Source organism: Peromyscus californicus, unplaced genomic scaffold, assembly GCF_007827085.1.
Source record: "Peromyscus californicus insignis strain IS unplaced genomic scaffold, ASM782708v3 Scaffold_1__1_contigs__length_55948999, whole genome shotgun sequence".
Classification (NCBI taxonomy): Eukaryota; Metazoa; Chordata; class Mammalia; order Rodentia; family Cricetidae; genus Peromyscus; species Peromyscus californicus.
The window spans coordinates 22,543,726-22,568,514 of NW_026294492.1; the positions used below are offsets into that span (position 1 = coordinate 22,543,726).

Sequence of the window (24,789 nt, forward strand, 5' to 3'; positions counted from 1 at the left end):
TTGGGTAGAGAAGGATGCTGTAGGGAAGAGGGATTCTTTGGGAGAGAGGGGTATTGTGGAAGAGAAGGATGCTGTGGGGAGATGGATTCTGTTGGGAGAGGGATGCTATGGGGAGAGGGGTGCTGTGGGGGAGAAGGATGCTGTGAGAAGGGTGATGTGGGGAGAGGGATGCTATTGGGAGAAGGATGCTGTGGGGAGAGGGATGCTGTGGTACAAGGATGCTGTTGGGAGAAGGATGCTTCGAGAAGGATGCTGTGGGGAGCAGGATGATACTTTTGACACAGTTTTGTAATTGATTAGGCAAAGGGGCAAACAAACAAAAAGGAAAAAGGAACCCAAACTCTCCTCTTAAGTGACAATGGATAGACAAATTTAGTTTCTTGCATTATTGTTTTCTTTATAAATTTAAGGCCAGATGTAGCAATTTATCATGTATTCTTCTTTCCTGTGGCGCTGGTTAAAAAAAAAAAAAGAAGAAATAAGAAAAAAAAGAGACAAATTTCAAAGCTGTATCATACTGACTTTTTTTTCCTTTTGTATCTTTTAGCGAGCAGACACAGTTTGAATCAAATCCCTAACAAAGAGAGGAGGCTTGGAGCCTGCTTATTTGCAGAAGCTGCTGGAAACCCTTTTGATTTTGGGGAGCCACAGAGGGTGCTGGAGCATCTGCAGACCGCAGGCACAGGCGGGCGGCGATTTCCCAGGCAAGCTGATTTGGTTTTGCCAGTAATGTGAGCTCATTTGCAATTTTCTTCTCCTTTTAACAGACTTGAAATCAGGTGTTGAAATTCTGTAAAGGGTGTGTGGGAGGCATGCTAAGCCAGAGGGTGTGTGCTCTCTTGTCTCCACTCTGGGGGACGGCCGGCTGGCCGTGCATCATTTTTTTACAGCTGTATTTGCACAGTTGGGGAAGTAACAGTGTCATCTTGAAACGGCAGATACGATGATGTACGTGTTTGGGGGCATCGATAGAGCACAGTGAATCATGCAGTCTGCGAGTCAGCCACTCTATAAGTCAATCCACGGTGCCCACCAAAAGCTCCATAGGTAAGTGGGGAGGCTGCCTCTGGATCACTTTGGAAGATGAAAAATACCCCCATATATATTCAGACCAATAAAGGAGCCGTGCAGGTGAATAAAAGCAAATTCTGAAATCAGAATCTCAAGGTTGGAAGAAACCCAAAGGCACGTAGAGCAGCCGCATCGCCAAGCTTCCATGTGTCAGGGGATCCTTGCATATTTTAAAGGTTGTAGCTCAAACACTTTGTGAGCTGCTCCGCCCTGCCTTCCTCAAGGCACTTAATCTGTCCCAGTTTCTCAGTGTCCAGGCTGTTAAGACAAAGCTGGGGCCAGTGACATGGCTCGGTGTAAATGCGTTTGCCACAAGAGCCAGGAAACCTGAGTTCCCTCCCCAGAATCAACGTTAGAAGGACAGAACTGACTCTTGAACATTTTCACTTGATATCCACATGCACGCCAGGCCATACACATCTGCACACACACGCACACATGTGCGCACACCATATACAGGTCCACACATACAATAATAAATAAATAGAAACTTAAAGCCAAACTAAATCAAATCTGTCTGCCTTTTCGTTGTCAAAACCACAGCACCCAGTGTTAGAGCTCAGTTTTATCACTGTTGCAAAAGGACAAAACCAATTTTCCTTTGGATGACCATCATCCGATCATCCGATGCAGAAAGTCATCGTACCATGTCATGTTGTATAATCAATGCGTGTGTTCATTCATTAAGGCAGACATATAAAGAAGTGTATGCTGTCCTAGCCTGTCCACTACTGCATAAAGGGCAAAACCAATCTCTGTTAGCAACCACCCCCGCAGTTCCAGAAAGCCAATGCCATGTCATATCATTGAAGTCTTCGCTCATTGTGCGAACACATAGAACACATATGAAGCACCTACTACCCAGAAGTCAGGGGCTAGGGATATGAGATAGATAAGACACGACGTCTGTTCTCAAGAGTCAGTAAGGAGCCAGACACCTAAGCAACTAATTTGAATGTCCTGGGGTGAGTGAAGGCCTAAAGTAGGGCCACCAAGGCCCTCAAAGCTGAAAGCATATTAATTGCCTAGTGGGGATGTGGGTGGAAGAAGAGAGGTCCTTCCAAGGAGATAAGATAAGGTCTTGGACCTCACCTTCAAGCTGACTTGCTATGTTATTGGGAGACTGGCATGATGGTGTCTGTTTAGCCACTGTTTGTGTATCTTTTAATGCAGGTTTGGACAGATACAACTGTTCGGTCCATTTTTACTTCCAATCCCAGACCCATCTTGCTGCACCTGGGCCAGGGAAGGCCTTGAGAGTTAGACACCCCCCCCCCCCCCCAAGAGCCTCGCGGCAGATGGCTCAGGTCCTTCTCCGCTTACCTTACAGGAGCTATGTTCAGAGGAGGCTTCCGTATCAAATCCCTCTGCTGCTATGCAGAGGCATGGGTAGCCAACAGAAATCTTCAAGATTGAATTTTTGAAAGCATTTTGTCTGCAGTGTGACATGTTTGGAAGAAAAGGGCTGTGTTAAATCTCGAAAGCTCCTCGCTTGTGGGGAATTGGAAGAAAAGTCCATAATTATCACACTCTGGACTCCCCATGTACCTGTGAATTGGGAATTCTGGTCTTTCAGAGGGGCTAATGGAATGTCTACTCTTGAACGCTGATCCTGCCTGGGCCTATTATTGGAGAAACAGAAACAGAAGATTCTGGAAGCAGATGACAGCAAACAAAACCCACGGGCACCTAGGGGAACACGGTCACCTGCCTGCTCCAGCTGAGATAAGAGCGCGACCTCAGAGGAATAATACACTTGACCTCCCTTCATCTACTGTCTTTGAAGCCATGTTGGTTAAGGAATAAGCCTATGGCATATTGGGTTCGGGGACTCGGTTTAAAGCCCTTGGGTATTTTACCCGTGTCCTTGAGGATCCTATTCACACCCTCTGAGACTTCATACTTTCATCTGTGAAATGACTTTGGTAATGACTTCAATTCAGAGGGTTATGAGACCGTTTGTGGTCCCCATGGGGCCCAAGCTGTAGGAGGGTCAGAGCAGTTAACGGTGGTAATTCCAGGATGCCTGCCTGAGACCCACTCACTCCCGGAAGATGTCAAGATGAGGGATACGTGGCGAAGGGTAGGCAGATTAGGTTCAGCCAATCAGCAGAAGAGAGAAGGAAGGAATAATTCACTAAGCCTGTCTTAAATTGATAAGAGAAAAAGAAATTTGGGGATGGAAAAGAATGTGTTACAGTCTTTTAAGTCTACCAATTCAGACAGGCAGGAAGAGAGAACATAATGGAGAGGAATTTTTCTTTCTCTGCTTGGAGGGTTTTAGCTCATAAATGACGGGAAGGAGAATCTGTGACCACGAGGGGTTCCCAGGCACCGTTTCTTATTGATCACCCTCATCATGGCGCCTTCTGGTTAGAATAAATCTTAGTCCTCACACCTGATCTCTTCAATTGAAAGCTTCAAGGAGGGGACCCAGGACTCATCATTAGAACAAGATGTCCAAGGGGTTTTTTAATGAGTGAAGTTTAGAAACCTACCGTGAGGGAGAGTTAACATCTATAAAGAACATTTAAAAAAATCAAATAGCTCAATCCAATCCCGTGGGACTAATGTATACTCGCTATAAGGAATAAACAGTGTATTTTTCAAATTTCAAGTCTTTTCTCTCTCTCTCTCTCTCTCTCTCTCTCTTTTTTTAAAGACAGGGTCTTTAGCCTAGACTGGCTTTGAACTCACTGTGGAGCCAAGGATGAACTTTACCTCCCAGGAGCTGGAATTACAAGTACTGGCCACCACCTGGAGATGGAACCAGAAGGTCACGCATGCCAAGTAAGCACTTTACCGATGGGACCACACACCACAGCCTCTCCAGGCTTGTCTTGGAATGCTATATTCCAAGCAGCTTGTTTTCGTGTGTCTGAAAATGTTTTTGGATTTGAGAAAAACATATACAGGAACAGGAATGACCTCAGAACCTGCTCCTTGCAAACAGACCTCCAGTCTCCCTGCTTAGTGCACATGGATTTTCCATCTTTCTCAACCTGCAGCCTCTCACCCCAGCCATAGTGTCCCGTCCCCCCCCCCCCCCACCTCCACCACTCCCCGGCCCACACACTGCCCTCTCCATACACTACAGACTCACCAACCTCTCTGAAACACAGCTCTGATAACGTAAGGCCTTTGGTAAACCCCTATGATATCCACCTTCAGGAGAAAGATAAAAGTCTTTAGCTTGGCTCCAAGGCCCTTTGTCCTGTATCCACTAGCATCCCTTTCACGGTCCACGGCCAGATTCCAAGCAATCCAAACTGTTTTTGCTAGGTTCTTCGTGCACTTGCTGCCTCCAAAGCCTCAGCTCAGACTAAGCTTTCACCGGGCATAACTCCTCAATTCTGAAAATAGCTCCATCCCACTCTCAGCAGCTAGGCACACTTTTTCATGGAGTCCTTCCTTTTGATCTGATGGCCAGTTGAGTCACCCAATGCCTACTGCACTTTTTTTTTCTTTCTGGGGCCTGACTATGCTTCATTTTCCTTTTCCTCATTCATAATTTTAAGAAATTAGTCTTTTGGGTTAGCATACAGTGGAATGGGTGTCACCATAGCCTCTTCAGACATATGTGTGACATCGTGCTCTCTTCTCATCCATTCCATTCCCCAATGCTCCCCCTGGTAGTTCCTGTTCCCAGGAAATCCCTCCCTTACCCCTTTTTAGAACAGGCATTCTATTATCTCTCCATTGCCCACCTTCCATGATCTCCTTTCTAGTTTTGTGACCTCTACATATGTACACGATGATCTTAAATGTAAGCTCCTGCAGTGAGAGAATATACTTTGTTTTTGTCTTTTGGAGTCTGGCTTATGCTGCTTAACATAATGATTTCTAGTTCCATTCATTTTCCTGCAAACGTTATATTTCATTTCTCTTCCAGGCTGCACAAAATTCCATTGGGTATTTTCTTTATCCATTCATCTGTTGCTGGACATCTTAGGTTGGTTCTATTTCCTGGCTATAAAATAAGCAATAAAAATAGATGTGCAAGTATTTCTTCAGGATGCTGACACCAGAATCCTTAGAATATATACCCAAGGGTGATATTGCCAAATCTTATGGTTTTGTGTTTTTAGATCTTTGAGGACCCTCCATACTGACTTGCATAATACTGGGCCAGTTTGCACTCCCACAGGCACCAAATAAGGGTTCCTATTTCCCCAAATCCTTGCCAACATTTGTTGTTACTTGTTTTTTACATGACACCAGTAGCCATTCTAACTGGGGTGAGATTAAATCTCAAAGCGGTTTTACTCAACAACTGAGGGTTTTGAGCACTTTCTAAAGTATTTATTAGCCAGTTGGGTTTCTTTTTCTTCTTTTTTTTCCCTTGAGAATTGTCTATTCCGTTCATCAACCCAATTTATGGATTAGATGACTTAGTACTTGGGGTTTAATTTCACAGTTTTTTTATATCTGCTGGATGTTAGTCCCCTCACTGAGGTGTGGTTGGCAAAGATTTTTCACGTGCTGTCACCTTGACCTTTGGTGACCACCTCTTCTGCTGTGCAGGGTTGCCTGCTTCCCTGTTATCCCATCTAGGCAAATCTTGGAAGTATTTCCCAGGTCCCTTTCAGAGCTCCCGGCCTATGCCCGTGTCTTTTCTCATGTTTTGCTCCAGGAGTGTTCCAAGTCTTACATTCGGCCTTTGGTCTACTTGGAGTTGATTTTTGGGCACTGAGTGACACGATCCACTTTTATTCTTTTACATGTGGAAACCCACTCCTTCTCCCCCACCCCACTCCACGCCTCCCCTGCACCATTTGTGAGAGAGCCTAGCATTTCCTCGATGTTCCTGATTCCCTTGCAAAATCTAGGTAATTGTAGCTACGTGGGTTTATTTCTGTGTCATTCTAGTCCATTCTATTCCAGTCATTGCGGTCTTGACTCTTAACATTTGCTGCCTAGAAACACATTTATCACACATTGGTTTACTAACCTTGAAGATACTGGGGAAGGAGGGCCATAACTCACTTAGCTGTATATCTCTCCTGGAAACTAACATAAAGAAGGGCTTATGTGGCCTACAGAAGACATACCCAACCTCAATGACTAACAGACTCGCTGCCATCATGGACAGGTTTTGTAGTTGTGAGGGTCCACAGGGTAGCCATTAGGCACAGAGTGACTAGCAGGCACTTAAAGTGGTGGCTTAAGGAACTGAATTTTAAGATATAACTTGATCTTAACCCAAATTCCTTCTAAAGCAGCAGACGCGGCGTGTGACTGGCCTACTGGGCAGGGCAGATAGAGGACACAGCGAGAGGAAGAAGTTGCCTGGAAGACTGCCGCTCCGTATCCTCCCTGCGGAGTTCACCTGCCTGGGGCTCCCCATGTTTTCCATCCTTATCTGCTACCAGCTCACCCTTATTCATGTCACGTCAGCCATGCCTGACTGATTTCCTTTCCTCAAATAGGCCTTGCTCATCCGGGCTTCTCGGCTTTTGCTCTTGCAGGAGGCTTCACCTGGAGCACTTTTCTCTCAGATATCACTTGGGCTTTTTTTTTTTTTTTTTTTTTTTCATTCAGGTCTCATCTCAAACGTCACCCTCTTGGAGGAAGCTTTCCTGATGTGCCTTCTAAGGGACACCTCTCTCTTCTCCTACTGTACTTCTTACACCATTTGCATAACAGTCTCATTAACCAAAATCATCTACTGTGATCACTTTATTGTCTAACTCTTTCTAATTAAAGGTAAGCTTCACAAGTGAGGACATACTCAAAAACATCTTGCAATGAAACAAGGAGATAAGCACAAGAACCAGAGTATTGTGTAGTCTTAAAACACTTGCCCTCATAAAACAGGTTAATTATAAAAAAGGAAAACAGGAACTTTGCCCCAGAAGAGAAATCTATCAAACCATTACTTTGTCAGACATTCGCTTCACCAAAAACAGCCTAGGGCTGGTAACATCCTTAGTAATCATACATCTTGACACCAGATATCATCTTGATCTGTTGCGCTGAGACAGTATCACTTCTGTGGTCTTCTCCCAACTGCATAGGACCTCAGTCTAACAAGGAGAGCATTTTAGATAAACCCAAATTAGACCCCAAAGACATGGCAGCTCTGACCCCAGCAAGGACTGAGATTATTTGTCTTTCTTTTGCCAAAAACCTAGCACTCATGACAGATTCTAAATCTTTGATTGAGTTTAATATGATTAAAGTAGCTCCTAATTTGAATTAAACACACTGGCTGTGTTAACACATGTAGTGCCCCTCCAAAGAGGATTATCCAGTTTCCGGTGGGCAGGTTACCAACACTGGCTACTGACCAGAACTGGCACAATGTAAGGGCTTGCTGAAGTGGGTCTCAAGACTGGGGAAATTGGAGCAAGTTTAGTTCACAGAAACAAGAGTCTACTCTAGGCGACCAAGGGAAGTGGATTGTTTTCAACACCAATATCTATAAAATCATGCTGTTTTGTCCTCCAAATACTAGGACTCAAGAAAAGCTCAAGCTTTGACTGTCTCTCCAGTGTGGAACAGGAAGTTTCATTTGTAAATATTATTTTAATGCTGTATATCAAGCAGTCCAGTGTGTGACCATTTTCTGATATATACTTTAGTTATTTACAATAAAAACTACATAAGGTTAGGTCAACACATACGTTATAGATGAGGAAAGTAAGGCTGAGGGAAGTCAAAACACTGGTCCTAATTTATACAGCACTAAAGACACAAAGGAAGAAACTCAAACTATGCTGCCGATCATCCAAAGTGCTTGACAAGGGGCCTCCATAGTGACTGATCTAACCCTGTACTTCTTTGATGCATCTTGAATGTTGCAAAGAGACATTTGCAAGAGACATTGGCTAGACTTGTCCCTGGTTGTGGTCACGATCTTGTCTGATAGGAGCTGAAGCCAGTGACTGGCTAGAGCAGGGTGGGAAAGGCTCGAGGGGCACGGTCATCGGAGCAGGGCCCTATCCTGTCTCACACACGATTTTGGGTGTGGGGTCAGTCAGGGCATCTGCCCTTTTCTGAGTCTTAGCTGTGTGATCTGCCAGATGCTGCAGACATAAAGCCCTTCTGATATTCCAGCAATGTTCTAAGTTGGGTGTTAAGCCTAGCCTCCTCTTTGGAGAGTCGAGTCCTGTTATCTTATTTGCCATGGACAGATATGGATTATTTTGTCTGAAACATGTGCCATGCTAATTAGATCAGCTTGCTAGCCCTCCCTCTTTCTTGCTCTCTTCTCTTTCATTGCTTCTATTTCTGTCCCTGATTCTCTTTCACTTCCATGCTCCAAATAAGACTGTTGTGTTAGCTCTACAATCAAAACAATCTAATTCACGGTACAAGTGAACATGCACAACGTCCCTAGGGAGGACCTTGGTACAGATACAAGAAAGAAAAGCTCAAAAACACTCAACTGACCAAGAGAAGTCAGAGAAACTGGAATACAAAAATTTTCTATTGATAAATGTAGAATGTAGAGTTCTCAATTTTGCTCTTGGCCAGGCAATGATTTGGTAAGGATGGCTTCTCTCCATCCTTGGGGGTTGGGGGTGCAGACCTTAGAAATGAGAACTGTCTTGATTGTTATTTTCTTAAAGAGGTTTTCTCCTAGGTGATTTTTCCAGAATCCTGAATCCCTTGAAGTGTAGTGGTGCAAGGAACCACCTTGACATCGGGTACCATCTTGACCTGCTGCACTGAGACAATCTCACTTCTGTGGTCTTGTCCCAGTTGCATAGGACCAAGAGCTCTTGATTAGAACTGAGCCTCTTCTGGTTGTCAACAGACTGGTGTCAGATGTTGCCCATTGCCATAGTTACTTGACCAAAAAGGCTTGACCTTCATGGGACTGGCCTGCGGGCATGTCTGTGGGGCAGTTTCTTGGTTGATATAGGAGGGCACACCCAGTAAGAACTCCTCCTCCATGGTCTCTGCTTTACTTCCCGCCTCCAGGTTTCTGCCTTGAGCTTCTGCCCTGCTTTCCTTCAGTGATGGCCTGGGATGTGGAAGTGTAAGATAAAATAAACCTTTTCCTTCTCCATGTTGCTGTCGGTCAGTGTCCTTTCACAGCAATATAGAAACAAACTAGAACAGCAGTTGGTACCAGGAGTGAGGTATTGCTGTGACAGGCTTGATCATGTTTGGGGGAAGACTGTGGAAGGGTTTGGAGCTCTGAGCTGGAAAACTCACTGGATGCTCCTTGCTTAATGAAATGTTCTGGGAACTTAGAAGATAGTGCTGAAAAATGTACACAATGGGGGCCTGGCTTTTGAAATTTCAGATTGAAGTTTGAGAGTCCCTCAAAGTCTGCAATGTAGCTGGAAGTTTTCCTGTGTCCTGCCTGGTCCTGTGGCTGCTCAGACCCAAGTAAACACACAGATGCATATATCAATTACGAATTGCATGGCCATGGCCTATAGCTCAATTTTCTTGCTAGCTAGCTCTTATAACTAAACTCAGCCCGTTTCTACTAATCTATATGTCACCATGTGATCCGTGGTTTTACCTGTGTGCCATTCCATGCTGTTCCCTGTATGGTGGGATGGCATCTCCTCTACCTCCCCTTTCTTCTTCCTGTCTCTCTCCTGGATTTCCTGCCTGCCTCTAAGCTGCCTTGCCGTAGGCCAGACAGCTTTATTTATCAAACGATCAGAGCAACACATATTCACATCATACAGAAAGACATTCCCACAGCACCCCATCATGACTGTGTGATACTTTGAATGAAGAATCTGTGGTTTCTGGTGAGCAGAGGCTGAAGGATCAGCCATGATTAACAAGAGGCCAGCACTACTCTAGCTCTTTCTTTACTGGGACAATCAATGCTGGTTATCGCGGTGGAAAAAAAATCTGCTTTGAATAACAGGAGCTCATCATCATTGAAATGAACTCTTACAGGAAGTATTTCCTCAAAGGTCAGCACACAGAAAATGTGGTCTGGAGGGGGTTAAAGTTGAACATCAAGATGGCAGCAACATTTGGTAATACGTAAGAATTTCTTACATGGTACTAGTTTTGAAGACACGATAGGCTCATGAATAGCAGCGGAGCCTTGGCACTGTGAGATGTCGGGGATGTCAGGAGTAGCTGTGAAGGTGCAATCTCACTTGCTGTGGAGACCTCCAGCATACTGGAGATGCCAGCACCGTAGGATGACTGCCAGGGACAAAGGAATCTATGAAATGGAGGTAGTCTGCGCTTTCAGACAAGCGGTGTGTGCTGTAGACAGCAGAGCAGGAGAAGGGGAGATACCCAAGATGTTCGAGGCCCAGAAGATTGTGACTGAGTCCCAGATGTCAGACACTGAGCCACAGTATTTTAGTTACAATGCTAGACTTTGGTTTTGCTTAAGTGTCATTGTTTTTATGCCCTGGATCTTCCCTCTAGGAGTAATAAACCATTTCACTTAAAAAAAAAATAATTTTACAGGATCTTACAGTTAAAAGACTTATTTTAAAGAAAGATTGAAAATTTAAGTCATGGCAGTTTTAAAGACTTTGGGGCTTTTAAAGCTATGTTGCATTTTATATTATGATATAAATACAAGATCTTGAGGAAACACATGATAGGAAAGGTTATGTTTTAAAGTATTGTGTTTGTGGGTCAGCATTGACAAAGGGTAGAATATCACAGTCAGCGTCAGGTGTCAACATAATACACCTAGGAAGAGCAAATCTCAACTGAGGAGTTACTTCCATGGGATTGGCCCATGGGCATGTCTGTGTGACTGCTGATTGATGTAGAAGGACCCAGGCCACTGTGAGTAGTACCATCCCTAGGTAAGTGGGCCTGGGCTTTACGTAAAAAGCAGCTGAATGAGACCCAGAAATGAAGCCACTGAACAAAATTCATCCATAGTATGTGTGCTCCAGTTTCTGCTTCAAGGTTCCTGCCTTGAGCTCTTGGGTTTTCTTTCTCCAATGATAGACTGTGGCACAGAAGGGCAAGAATAAATAGACCCATTCTTTCCCCATGTTGTTTGGTCAGTGCTCTATTACATGAGTAGAGAAGCAAGCTAGAACCCATTATATTTTTAAATTCCAGATTCCTTACTTGTAAAAGGGAATACCAATATACACCTATTAAGATAGATAGTATACAGCAACAGCATCAAGAAAATAGTAAATGTTGACAGGGCGTAGAAAAATTGGAGCCTTCATGCATATGCTGGTATGAATGCAAAGTGGTGCTGTAGGAAATTCTGTAAACTTCACAAATGTTGAAAGTATAATTGCCATGTGACCCAGCAACTCCATGACTAGGGATATATTCAAGAGAACTGAGAATAAAGATTCAGATATTTGCACACCTCTATTCATATCAGCATTATTACAAGTCATGAAAACAACTCACATCTACTGACAGTTGAATAGATAAATGAAATGTGATACATTTGAAAATATTACATGATTTGGCTTTGAAAGAAGAAAGACATTCTGACTTGTAATCCAACACTGATGAACAACGAAGATAGGACGCTAAGTGAAATAAGCTAGTTACAGAAAGACAAATAGTACTGAAATATAAGGTTCTTATTACATGGGATACCTGAGTAATGTAAAGTGATGGGGACAGGAAGTGGAATAGGAGCAGCAAGGGCTGGAGGAGGATAAGGAGCTAGGGTTTGCCCAGAGCAGAATTCAGATTTCACAAGATGAAAGGAGTCTAGGAAGAGATGCTAGTTACGGTTGCTCAATAAGTCAAATGTACTTAATTCCACCAAACTGTGTATTTCCAATGACTAAACTATGAAATTTTAACCACAATACAAATGGGGTTATTTCGAGATGAAGCTGGGTGTCACATCTAAGATATTTGGAAGAATGTCCATCACGCAGTACTTGCTCTGTACATATTGGCCTCCTACTCTTCCAAACAGATAACTTATCATCTTCTTTTTTGCCTTCTTAAGAGATTAGGATTAAATAGTGGCCACACACATGGAGCCATAAAGAATAACAGTTCTCCACTAAGATGACCTCACTGACAAGTGGGAGCTCCTAATTTCAGGTCGTCCTGGAGACCCTGCTTTCTTCCATCATATTTTTAAAGAACAGTCAATTTTTGGAGGTAAACTAAAAACATTCCAATAAAGAATCAACATACATTTCTCTTCAGCTGAAAACAAGATGGGAGAAAGTTTCTGGTTTGAAAGTTTAAGGTAAGTAACTGTGATGGCTAGTTTTGATTGTCCACTTGATTGCATTCAGGAACACTGCATGCATCATAGCTCTTGTGGTGAGTCCATGGGGGCATATTCGGAGACAATCAGCTTGTGGGGGCTCTGGTTCAGCAGATTAATCTCTTGGTAGATTCATAGTGGAATGCTGTGGTGGTTAGTTTTGTCAACTTGACATGACCTAGAATCACCTGGAAAGAGAACCTCGGTGAGGAATTGCCCATATCATGTTGGCCCGTGGGCATATTTGTGGGAGATTGTCTTAAATTACTTGATATGAAAAGACCTAGCTCACTACAGGCAACACAATTCCCTAGGCAGCAATTCCTGACTGTGGAAGAGTGGAGAACATAAGCAACAAAGTGAACATTCACTCATTAATTTCTCTTTGATCTTGACTACGGCTGTGATGTAACTAGCTGTTTGAAGTTCCCATCTTGACTTCCTTACAATGATGGACTGTGACCTGGAATTGTAAGCTCTAAGTTGCTGGTGTACAGGGTATCTTTTATCATAGCAACATGCACAAGACTAGAAAAGAAATTGGTATGGAGGAAGCGGGGTTGTTGCTGTGATAAACTTGACAGTGTGGCTTTTATGTCTTTGGACTATTTTTTTTTTTTTTTGGAATCATTTGGAAGGTGGGCTTGGAAAAGCCATCGGATGTCTGAAGCAGAGCTAATGGGCTGTTTCAGTAGGAGCTTGGGAGATAAGAATGCTGATAAGAAACATGGATGGTTGAGGCCCCATTCACAAGGTTTTAGAGATAAACAACGCCACCAGGAATAGGCATCAGGTAGGTGGTGAAATATAAGCTACATAGAGCAAGTAGGTCACTAGTGTTAGTTCCTTGGGGGCTATATTGTATCTGGCTCCTTCGTGTATTCTTTCTCTGTTTCCTGGCCTGTGATAATGTGAGCTTGAATGAATTCTCCAAACTGTGAGGCAAAATAAATCTTTCATCTACTGTTTCTCTTAGCATATTATTTCACAGCATGTATACCACATACACACATAGTCTTTAGCCCAACAGACATGTGAATATGAGGCTTGATTAATGTATTAGAGCTATAGTCTTGGTCACCTGGCTAAATATTGTTTCTACCACATCTGGCTACCTATGCCCAACTGACCTTCAGAAGCAAGACTGAAGGGTATACTAGAGGAATAAGGAGGAGGAGTTCTGTTAATGACGGGAAATAGGCTTCCATAGAAGAGTCCCAGAATGCTTTTACAAATCCCTTTTCAGTGTATTAGCAGCCTCTGCATATAGACAGCCTGCAAATATCAGGGCAAGCTATTCCAAAGCGCCCAATTTGTTGGTTATATTTTTGTCAATTTGACATAAGCTAGGGTCATCTGGGAAGAGGGAATCTCAGTTAAGAAAATGCCTCCCTCATATTTACCTGTAAGCAAGTCTATAAGTCATTTTATTGATTAATGTGCAACGTGGGAAAGCCTAGCTCACCACGGGCATTACCACCCATGGGTTGGGCAAGTGATCCAAGGTTGTGTAAGGCAGGCTAAGGAAGCTACTGAGAGCAAGCCAGTAAACAGCGTTCTCCCATGGCCTCTGCTTCAGTTTCTGCCTTTAGGATCTTCCCTCGGGTCCCTGCTCTGTCTTCCCCCAGTGATGGGCTGTGTAGGAAGTGTAAGATGAAACAAACCCTTTCCTCCTCAAGTTGCTTTTGGTCATGGTGTTTGTCAGAGGAACAGAAAGCAAAGTAGGACTCAAGGTGAAACCCTTATCCCGACTCACCCCCGGTCTAGTCAGCCTGGGACCACATCACTTTTCCATGTCCCTTTTTCAGATGGAAAATCTTTTTAAAAATCATGGAATAGGAAGGTTGTGTTTAAATAACTGCTTCAAACCTACTATATCTGAGTATGGAAGGAAATAAACGTAAAAGTGGGTGAATTATTGATGACCTGCTGTGTATTAGACACTAAGAGCTTTGGACACATTATTTCATTCATCCTCCAATCATAATTCTTTGAAGTTGGTTTTATAATTCCAATTTTACAGATAGGACACAGAATCTAAGATTAATGAGGGCCTGACCAATATAAAATAAAAATTCATACACTTTCTCCCTGCCCAACCAGAACCTCCCAGCTTCTCTAAGGTATTTTTTTTTTAAACACTATAAGAAGTTTAGGAAGGTCTCATATGTTGCTCTCACCAAAAGTCTGTGTACAAACCCAGCAGTATGCTTAGCTTATAGGAAATTTATTTTAACCCACATTGACTATTGGTTCCCACAATGTTTACATACACGTGCGCACACAGTGTGGATTACGTCTGAGTATTTATGTATATATTTGCATTTGATAATCATTTGAGGTCCAGTTATATAACTTAGGAAACAGCCTGGTAAGATCATCAATAACTTGATTTATTCGGCTGAAAATAGAGCAGGCAAACATCTGCTCAATCACTCCCAGTACTTGGCTTCACACATGCTCTGCTGTTACGTTACATGGAAATTTTAAGTATTCTGTTAAGGGTTGGAGTCATTTGTCATCTGTCCTTCCCAACATGCTGGGATAAGGAGAACCACTAATCATTACCCCTTGAATTTGCTGTTTTTCTTCTCAGGAACTCTATATCCTGTATAGATACTGCATCAATCTTGCAAATGCCTTTGAAACAATCTTGAGGCATGAAATTTTCCTTGACCTACAGAACGCATTGGAAATAGCATACTGTTCCCCGTGGATTGAACTGGGAGACTTCAGTGGTGTCTATTGCAAGCAGACGTGGGTAATAGTGACTTCATTTCACAGATAGTGACCAGACAACTGAACCATAGCTGAAGCATCCATTAAGGTCTGGGTCTCCTGGTGCTGGAGAAAATTGTCAATAATAATAAAAGTTGCCAACAGTACTGACTGCTTACATTGTAGGAGAGGCTGTGCTAAACTGAAGGCACAGTTACTACTCAGCCATCTTTTTTGTATTAGTATCTCCCCCTCTCAAGAAATAAAATATCCACTGTAGATGCTCATTACCCCAGAATATCTGGTTCCACCTCACTGAACTATCCCCAGTCATGCGAGACTATGGTTTTCCATTTTGATGGGTAGGAGAGTCACTTGGAAAATGTCTCAAAATGTAAGTTCTTGGAACTCACCATAATTTCTCTTTTGAGAAGTGTGAACTTATGTCTAAAATCATGAGTATTTTTGGACCCCCCCCCAAAGGATGCTTGTGAGGTTAGATTTTAATTATCACAGATACAGAACACCAAATGCCATCATTTTTGAGAAATTATTTTATTATTTTTTAATTATATGTATGTGTCTGTATGGGAGAGGTATGTACACATAAGTGCAGGTGTTCTCAGAAGTCAGAGGTGTCAGTACCCCTGGAGCTGGAATTATAGCCATGAAGAGCAAGACAGTAAGCAGTGCTCCTCTGTGGTCTCTGCTTGAGTTCCTGCCTCCATGTTCCTGCCCTACCTGAGTTCCCGCTCTGGTTTCCATCATGAAGCTGGAAGGTAAAATAAACCATTTCCTTCTCAATTTACTTTTGGTTGTGGTCTTTATCAGTAGAAACCTAACCAGGACAGTGTCTAATCAAAGTAGATTAAAAGAGCTGACGTTTCCCCAAATAATAAACTTTCAAAAAAGAAAAATCAACAACTGTGTACATTTGAACTTTAATAATACTTTAATACTTTAAACTTTTAATTCTTCATATTCTTTGCACTGTTACAGATTAGGTCCAGGGTATTGTATATTTTAATGTTCTGCCACTGAGCTACAATCCCCATCCTTGAACTTTCAAAAAAATTAACCTTTAATTTTATGTGTGTGGGTGTTTTGTCCAGAAGAGGGTGGTGTCATATCCCCTGGAATTGGAGTTACACATGATTGTGAGCCCCCATGTGGTTAAATCAACCCCAAGTCCTCTAGAAGAGGAGCCAGTACTCTTAACCCCTGAGCAATCTCCAGTCCCTGGAACTTGTTTTTAATCAAGAAAAAGTAGAGTGTTTGTCTCAGTCACTATTATTTAGATTTTCTCTACAACTTTCAGTTAATGACATTCACAACTGACATAGAAGTATAATTATTAAAATCTCTCTTTGTTTTGTAGAAGATAGCCTCAAAAAGTTATGTGACCTGCTCAAAATCTTCCAGCAAGTAAGATGGGTCCTGGATTTGAACTAAGATTGGATGACTCCATATGTTGAACCCCACCATCTACAAGTAAGGGCTGTAGTGACTACCCTGCTTTAGAGCTGGATGGATCCTGTGAGTAGGGGTCTGGGCTTCTTTCCTTATTTTAACTTAGAAGAACTCTTGCTAATAATATACTTTTCAAGTTGGGCTTTCTAAGTTACAAGGTATATTTCTAACTATATATAAATATATGTAAGATATATTTCTAAATTATAAGATATAATTTAAAGACACACTTTTAATGGCTAAAGAAATAAAACAGCATTATGCCATATTGCTTTCTTCTTATGCGTAAGGCAGAGCCATCACAAAGGATGCAATACTTGATCATTCTTCTCATAGTATCTTCTACTTCAGGAGATAAGACCTATCACAAAGCACACTGAGAGGAAATATAAGAGATGAACTAGGGCCCTTTAAAAGTAATGGTTACTGTATGCTCCAACATGTCACTGAAAACAGTGTTATAAAAGCAAATCATTATATAATGATTCCCATTTCCCTGTGGGATTATTTCATAAAAAGGGTTGTGCTCTAAACCCAAAACTTAGGATCCAATTAATTATAAATATAGCCAGTAACAAGGCACAAAAGCAAAATATAACATCATTTGAAATAGTAAAATTATGAACCAAGTCCTATAAAATGGGAATAAATATACTGAACATATTATAGTACATTTGGGCTTAGTGTAGAATCAAAGTAGTCATATAACATTATAAGCATAAAATTCTCTATCATAAATCTGACCTAAAACTAACATGCTAGCAATAATAAACCCAAAACATGCAGTGAATGATAATTTTATTTGCTCCAGACTTTAGGTTGATTTTCACAGGATAATTTATATACCCACTTCTCTTATCCACATGAAATATCCAAGGAGTTAAAATGAATTTATTCCCTTATTGTGGAGTGATTCCTGCAGCAGGGAGAAGTATTCCAAATGCCCCATTACTCGAAACACTAGGGAAAGGGATGACTGTTGTACAAATATCCACAGTAGAAGGTATGGTAGTTTTTTGTTCAGTTTTGATATTATAATGTAATCACAACAGTTCCCCCCCCTTTCCTTCCCTCCCTCTAAACCCTCCGACACACCCCGCCCTGCTCTCCTACAAATTCATGGCCACTTTTCTCATCAACTATTATTGCATGTGAAAGCCAACTGCTACTTAACTTGTTAGACAGTCCTCCTGGAGCCTTCTAGATTGTCCCATAGTGATGAAAAGCTAAAGGGACTGATGTCCTGATTAAAAACTAGAGAACTGGAAATTTATATAAAATACAAAGTTGAAGCCATTGAACGATACATAGGTAGGGCCTTAGCCCTTAAGAGAAAGAAATTCAAAGAAGTGAGCCTTAAGGTTTTCCTGGGTTAGTGTCTGCAAACCATTTCCAGGCTACACTATAGAGAAAATCAAAGCATGGACATAGTGGGTAGGCCTATCATGGAGGCTATCAAGGAAAGAAAGGCAGATCTGCAGAGGATTGGCCTGGAATGCTTTCCTGAGTAGAAGCTATTACAGTCATGGTTCTAAGTAATCTGTATCCCAACTAGTTAGAGACAAGACAGACCTACTAATTGATGGGCCATTTGGTACAGCCATCAGGAGAGCCCTACTTGAACAGCAGTAGGGGAAATTAGTTCAGATCCAAGACTATTGTGTATCTGACACAGCACACTTAAAAGCAATCTGTGAAAAGCTCACAATGATCAGCAAGTTACTCTGCATGTCAGAACAAGGTCCAGCACTCTTTATGAGAACAACATCAAAATCCAGTTCCCACAATATAAAATCATGGCGTCTATGTCCAACCAAAAGTTAGCAGGTGTTCGAAGGTCTGACATCAAATCAGAAGAAAAATCTGTCTGGAAACAGAACCATAAGTTATACAGGTATGAGAATTATCAGAAAGTTATCTTAAAATGGCTGTTAGAAACCTTCTAAATATAGTCAATGGAATTATAGACAAAGAGAAAGAGTAAAATATAGAAATACTTTAGGGATTTTGTGTTATTGGCCACTTAATTCTTCTGTTATAGTATGGAAGAGCCGCAGTAACATACTGGCAAATGCATAGTTCAGACAAAACTTTATTTGTATGAAGAAGTGTCCGACTAAGAGCCTGTGTATTGTACTTTGCTGATCTGTATACAGGAAGATACAAACACATCAAGGGAGACATGAAAGCCTGAAAAGAATCCAATAGACATTCGGTAATGTCTGTGATTGTTGTGTTCACCAGAGGGAAAAAAAGTTACTATTGGCCTCTAGCAGGTGGAGTCTAGGGAAGATTCTAAACATCTGAACGTTGACAGAATAGTTCCCCTGACAAAATATTATCTAACTCTGAATGCTCATGGCATCCGTTGTTGAGAAATTATGCTGCAGGGGAAATGATCAGATCTGAAGGCAGAGTTATGAAAACCACTCAACACGAAGCTTGAGGGATAAGGACCAAAAACCTAATAGCAATTCACCATCAACCCTAAACAGTGTGATCTACAATATGTACAACAATTGTATAGACGTACATATTGTACAGATGTACAGTCCCAGAAATGCATAACCGTTTGAGGAAATCACAGAGAAATTTACAAATTGGCTGAAAACTATAAATCTGAAAAAAAAACTTAAAAAAAGATTGAATCCTATAAAATTGATTTAAAATAGCGAAAAGGATATTTAAGGCGTTCAGAGAAATGAGATAAATAAGAACAAACAGAGGCACAGCAGGAAGCTGTCAGAAACCATGTATGCAGAAAGACAATAGAGATGGAGTGCTAAGGAAAAATACCAAGTCAGAATTCTATATGCACCGATACATCTTCTTAAAATGGAAAAAAAAAATCTTTTTTGAGAAACAAAAACTCAGAGAAACTTTCAGTCTAAGAAATGAAGAAGGAAGTTCCCCAGGCAGAAGGGAAATACACCAGATGGATAATGGGATCTATACAAAGGCACAGAATATACTACGAATGGAAAATACCTAAGTAAATATTAAAAATATAATTTTGTCTCATTTAAAAATCCATTTAAAGGGGCTGACTGCTTAAAGCCAAAATAATGGCAGCATAGTATATTATGGGTCTCATGTAAAATTAAAATCTATGGCAGCAGTAGCACCAAGGCTGGGAGACAGGTTGGAAATATACTAATGCAAGAATCTGATTGCTATGCATGAAGCAATATTAGTTATGGGTAGATTTTAAGACATTGAAGAGGAATACTAACACCCCTAGAGCAGGCAGGAAGAAGTAAGAGAGAGAAAGCTGACAAATTACAGGTGGATTTAAAATGAAATTACAAAACAATGCTCTAGTCATGAGAAACTCTGTGGCCCCAAGTCACCAGGACATCATCACGTGGACATTGTTCTTTCTTCTTTAGGGATCCAAGCAAACACTATCCTATCACAGACCTGGGGAATATTATCTCCCCAAAGTGTGTGAGTGTTGACGTCATAGTTTCAAATATCTGGTGTCTCCCAAAGTTCACAACACACACACACACACACACACACACACACACACACACATACAAACACACATACACACACACACATACTCATGCATACACACACACTCATGTACATGCACTCACAATGACACACACACATACATACACTCATACATATACACTCACACACATTCACAGTAACAAAGTCATACACATTCACATACATACACAGTCATGCACCCTTGTACACACACTCATACACATACACATACACGTATACATTTATGCCTGAACACACTCAGACACACATAGTTTATTTGGACAATGAGTTCCTAATATATCTTATAAATATTGGTGCAATTTTCAAAGAAAATGTCAATATTGTCATGATGTCAATCTATTTTAGTCTCATTTAAAAAACCCACCCGGTGTTTATGACGAACACTTCTTACCTTTTACTATGTGGAAATCATTAAAGGGATCCTCGATTATTTTTCTTTATTTGTACCTTTGGATTCCAGTTACCCTTAGGGTGCCATTTTCTTTCTTCAAAACAACTTTGCTTCAGGCCACCTATTTGTTCTATATTGTGGAACATGTTTCTACATGTTCTGAGGCTCACTGGCCAAAGCTTTATCAATTAATCATAAGTCAATCACTCAATTACTAACCCAGCTTGCAGACAGCTCTCTGCCCATTTGGATCACTAAAGCTACTAAACAATATATTTTATAATACAATTTGAGTTTACGCTTGATTGACTAGTCATTTGTTGGGAGATTCCTGCGACAGCTTTAGTGGACATCTGTAATTTTGTGTAATAGGTGATGATCAGCATTTCTTATTTTGGGGCGATTTTCCCCATCTCCACTGAACCAGACTCTTGTGGAGCTGTGAAAAGATTCACCCTCTCCCTTCTAAGTCTGGCAACACTCATTGCCCTCCCATACACTAGTTGATTCAGCTGGGACCATAAACCAAGACGGAATAGTCAATTTCCTTTTAGAGGACAACATAGATGCTGGCTGATCCTGCCCCTCCCCCCTGAGGTTGTACATATCAAGAGTCACACTTAATGAGCTACTAGAAGCCACCCTTTATAAAGAGGTTCTTACATAAAAATAAAGGCAAATAGAGGTGAAGAATGGTAACAGAAGCCTGTAAATAGTAATTAACATCACTTAGCTAATTTAAAATAATTAAAAAATATATCACATACTTAGTGCTATTGAAACCCTGGGCATATAGCAGTGAACACATTCTTTAGCTTATAACTTAGGGAATTCTTGAGCCCCATGATACGAAAGGCCATGACCTCCATTCCCCAAGTTTAGATTGTAGGCTTTGAATCTGAAGGGTCTCACACAGGTCAGTGTTTTAAACGTCTGTTCCCTGGAAACTGTGAACCCTCTAAGAGTTGAGGCATGGCATGGCAGCCATAGATCACAAGGGGTGAGCCTTCGAATCTCACACCTAACCCTACGCTCCCTGCGTTCTGTCCGCCTTCATGGAGGAGGCTATGCCATGAACTCTGACATGCCTTCCCTCCCGTGATGGACTGAAACCCCCCTGAAATCATGAGCCCTAACATACTGTCCTCCCTCAAGCTGTTTCTATGAGCTGTTTTGGTCACGAGGATGTAAAACACTCGGACTTTTCGGTTACACAAGCCAACCAACCTTTCATCTCTAACTTAACCTAGTTCCTTTTAGACTGATGTCATTGTAAAGAGACTGTTAATTCTGGATGAGAAGCTAGAAGTATGAATGAAAACGGTGAGCCTATCTACTTGCTCTTGTTGGCTGAAAGCTTGAAAGTCCAGCTATACCAGTGCTTCCCAAAGTGTAGCTCAGAGACAGGGTGGGAGTCCAGAGAGCCTGTCAGGGCTTCCTCAAGGTCAAAACTATTTTCATTATATCACTAAGATATCAAGAGTAAGATATTTATACATTCTTGCAAAACTATGTACAGTAGAATTTTCCAGAGGCTCTATAACTTCTATTAAGCCAGACATTAGGGAATTTCTAAAAAAAATATACAACCTTGACACTCTTCATACTTAATTTGGTTTAGTTTTGGCACACATGACTGATTTTCATTAAAACACATTATTCATAGTGGTATGTTATATAAGGGATTTTGTTATTATTTGTAAATAAATAGGTACACTTCAAATGTTCTCAATTTAATATTTAATATAACAAAATCAATAGCTATAACTTACACGGGCAAAACTCTCTGGGATCCTCAATCATTCTTCTTAGGAGTGGAAAAGAGATGAAAAATTTTGAGAACAGCTCCCCTAGACCAGTGCTAAGCACATGGGGGTCAGCAGGAGTCACAGAGCTACAGAGTAAGCTATTGGCTTACAGGAGAAGTGCATACAATATAAGCTCATGAACAAAAATGTCTCTCTTCTATTCTTCTAGATGAGAAGTTCCCGCTTCTAACAGAATTGAAACAAAACAAAGCGGTAACCATGTTACTGCTGAGGTCCCACCCCCATCTGGCTTCGAGGTCCAGTCCTAATGAGGCCTGAGGGGGTAGAAATGAGCCTGTGGAATTCTCCTAAGGAAGCCACTCTTGCTGCCCATCTGAGCGAAGGGGCAGACAGCTGGTCAACAAGGTAATGCAAAGATGGACTCACTCAGGCTCACTCCACATCTGTATACACATCAGGACCAACTTACAGAATTAGCCAAATCAGTGATGCCTGGCTATTGTCGTGTGCCAGACAGATTTCTCAAAACCTCAGCCCTAGATTTGACAGTTCCTGGCATTCAGTAATGAAGCAGCAGGTGGTTTTTTTTCAGCTATTACAGTTCATATTAGCCTAACACTCTGATAGCGTTTTCTTACTTGAACATTTAGACCTGTACTCACTATGCTCTCTCTCTCTCAGAAACAGAAAGCTCCTTGCGCTCATTCAGCCCTAGCATCCCTTTACAGACATGCTCCATCTCTATGGTAACCAAACTTCTCCTTATTCTTTCCCCATGTTGGTCTTCTTTGCAGCACTATGATAGGCTTCACTGAGTGTCCCTGGGCTTAGAGTGTTTGGCTTTTGCCTTGTCAACTACCACAGGAGTTTTCTAGACCCCATAAGTTTTCCATAAGTTTCTGTTTCCCACAACTCTTTCACTGAGACCCCACAGTCATGTGCCACTAAGTTGCAACTGGATCAATGTCCTCTGCTGGTCAGAAGAAAATATAACTTCCCTGAGGAACACTGTCATCCATAGCTTTTAGAATATAACATGATCCTACATGGAAACAGGCCCATGGGGCTGAAAACCCAGATTTAAAAAAATAACAGAAACAAAATCTAGGCCTTGAAGTCCATGTATTTAAAGATTTGGTGAAAACTAATCCACTGAGTTTTAAGAGAAAAAAGGAAATAAGGAAGATTTCCCATGCTGATTTATGTAGCATAAGTTTGATAAAGAGGGCTAGCAAAGCAGGCAAGAAGGAAAACTGTGAGTATTAGAGAAATCACATGCAGAATAAAATAATTACAGGAAGGATGTTCAAGAAAATAGGCCAAAATCTATAAAATAAAAGCCATGGATGAAAATGGCTGAATTAACCTGGCTACATGGACTATGGAGAGGTCCAAGGTGAGGGACCACTAGCAAATAGTTGGGATCAACCACATGCTGTATTTGTGACCATGTTTCCAAATGATCCCTTTCTTCTACTTGAAGTTGCATGGTGGAGGTCACAGGCATTGTGAACCTGGACAAGCTTTCCCTACTATACTCTGTCTAGATACTCAACCCACAGAATCTGAGCATACATATGCACATGTTTGTGCACATACGCACACACATGCATGCACATATGTATATATATATTTAATTGCCACTCTGTTTATTATTAACCTGAAGGTGCTGGAACATAAGGAAGCTTCCTCAATCTGATAAATGCCATCTTCTCAAGTTCTACAGCAACCTCACACTCATGAGGGAATAAGAAGCTAGATGACAGGGCTCATGATTTACCACCCATGTATACCTGATTCACTCCTTAGACAGTAATAAGCCAAGGAACGAAAGAAAAGGAATAATGTCTAGAAAAGAAGCATTGAACTAATAGAAAATCCAAAGGAATTTATCAATTTTTGGAATCAGTAAAATCATTAACAATTTAGTATGATCTTTGAGATACAGTAAATACATACCAAGAAAATGTATTTTTCAGTATGAGTCACAAAGGAAAAACACATCTCACAACTAATTTTTACAACTTTCTCATGTGTAACACCATAGGAAAACCATGATGATCTTAAAGGATCAAGTGCAATTACAGTTTAAAATAATATTTTCATTTACTCTTTGAAAACTTCAATATGATACACTGATTGAACAGATGGAAGAGTTGAAAAATGTGTATTCTTATGCCCCTTTTACTTCTGAAATAAAAAGTAGTATACCGCAAAAAATAAATGTTTAGAAAATAACTAATAACATACATAAATAAGTCTACAGAAAATATGAGCAAGGACCCAAAGAAATCTATAAAATATCACGGGGAGAAGTTAGCCGATCTAAATCTATGGAAAGCTGTATACACTGTGCTGAGGAACCTGGAGACTCGGTACTGAAGATGCCACTTCTCCTGAATTAATGTGTACATAATACAGTCCAAAGAAAAAGCCCAGAATACTTTTTTTTACATAATTTATAAGGTCATTACAAAATAGATACATAAATGCAAAGGATATGCATGGCAAAGACAATCTTGAAGATGAATGAACTTGGTGTAGTGACAGAACCAGATGTCAAGACATACTATAAAGCTGCATTAATTAAAACAGAGGGTTTGGTATAAATATAGACGAGAGCTTACCTACCGAATGGAGTCATAAAAACCCACATTTATCACTACCTGCTTAAAAGACATGTGGACAGGCTA

The 24,789-nt window shown here is 41.2% G+C and overlaps 1 protein-coding gene and 1 long non-coding RNA gene across 13 annotated transcripts in view; one reads left to right on the top strand and one right to left on the bottom strand.

The window, feature by feature from the left end:
- Alk (ALK receptor tyrosine kinase) overlaps nucleotides 1-24,789 on the bottom strand; it is a 716,558-nt gene that overhangs the window by 247,538 nt on the left and 444,231 nt on the right. The gene's annotated exons all lie outside the window — the stretch shown is intronic.
- Nucleotides 745-24,789, top strand: part of LOC128115491 (uncharacterized) — a 65,107-nt gene continuing 41,062 nt past the window's right edge. For 2 of the 12 annotated variants that reach the window (XR_008220168.1, XR_008220170.1), the window contains exons 1-6: nucleotides 745-1,047; nucleotides 2,402-2,996; nucleotides 3,734-5,023; nucleotides 6,613-15,726; nucleotides 16,326-16,483; nucleotides 22,305-22,501. This is a non-coding gene — a long non-coding RNA (uncharacterized LOC128115491). Of the gene's footprint in view, nucleotides 1,048-2,401; nucleotides 2,997-3,733; nucleotides 5,024-6,612; nucleotides 15,727-16,325; nucleotides 16,484-22,304; nucleotides 24,372-24,789 lie in introns of those variants that run through there. The other 10 variants (XR_008220173.1, XR_008220176.1, XR_008220175.1 and 7 more) reach the window with 10 other exon arrangements.